We start from the raw sequence: 712 nt of genomic DNA on the forward strand, positions 1-712 counted from the left end.
ATCACCATATTTGTCAGGTCACGTGATCATACATTCACGCAATCTGGTGATTTCGGGACGGTCTTTGGCTCTGTATTTGTAACAGCCAGTGTCTGTATTCTATCTCTGTTTTTTTTTTTTTATTATTTTGTTATTCTTTATTTTATTTATTTATTTATTTATTTTTATTATTATTATTATTATTTTTAGTCAGTTTAAGAGGAATGAAAGGAGGAAAGAATCACTGACGTAGAAAGTGGACTAAGACCGAATTGGGTGCATGACAAGCGGTGAAAACCAGAAGCGCAGGGATACAGAAAGATACAGGCTTGGGAAATGGAATATTTGATACAGATGAAGCCGGAGATAGACAAACGGAGAAAATATAAAGACAGATCCAAACGCTGATCCAGATAGACACACAGGATAAAAAAGATAAATGCCCCCATAAGGGACGGCGGCCGAACGAGCGACAGTGACAGGGAAAATGAAAATGACCGCACGATGCTTCGGGCTGCGCGCTCTGACAGAGTGGCCTCTGCTGCCTCGCGACTCCCCTGGTGATGGACGCCTCGCCATAGATGACAGTGGCGATCGCCCCCCTGAATATAACCGTTATTAAAGGCTCCATTCGCTCTAGCATTCCGTTTTAGCGAGGTCCTTGGCAATAGACAGATGCCAGGGCGCGGGAGAGGGAGGAAGGCGGAAGCAAATGAAAAAAGAGGGTCGGATG

This window comes from Penaeus chinensis, chromosome 37 (assembly GCF_019202785.1).
Source record: "Penaeus chinensis breed Huanghai No. 1 chromosome 37, ASM1920278v2, whole genome shotgun sequence".
NCBI classification, from domain to species: Eukaryota; Metazoa; Arthropoda; class Malacostraca; order Decapoda; family Penaeidae; genus Penaeus; species Penaeus chinensis.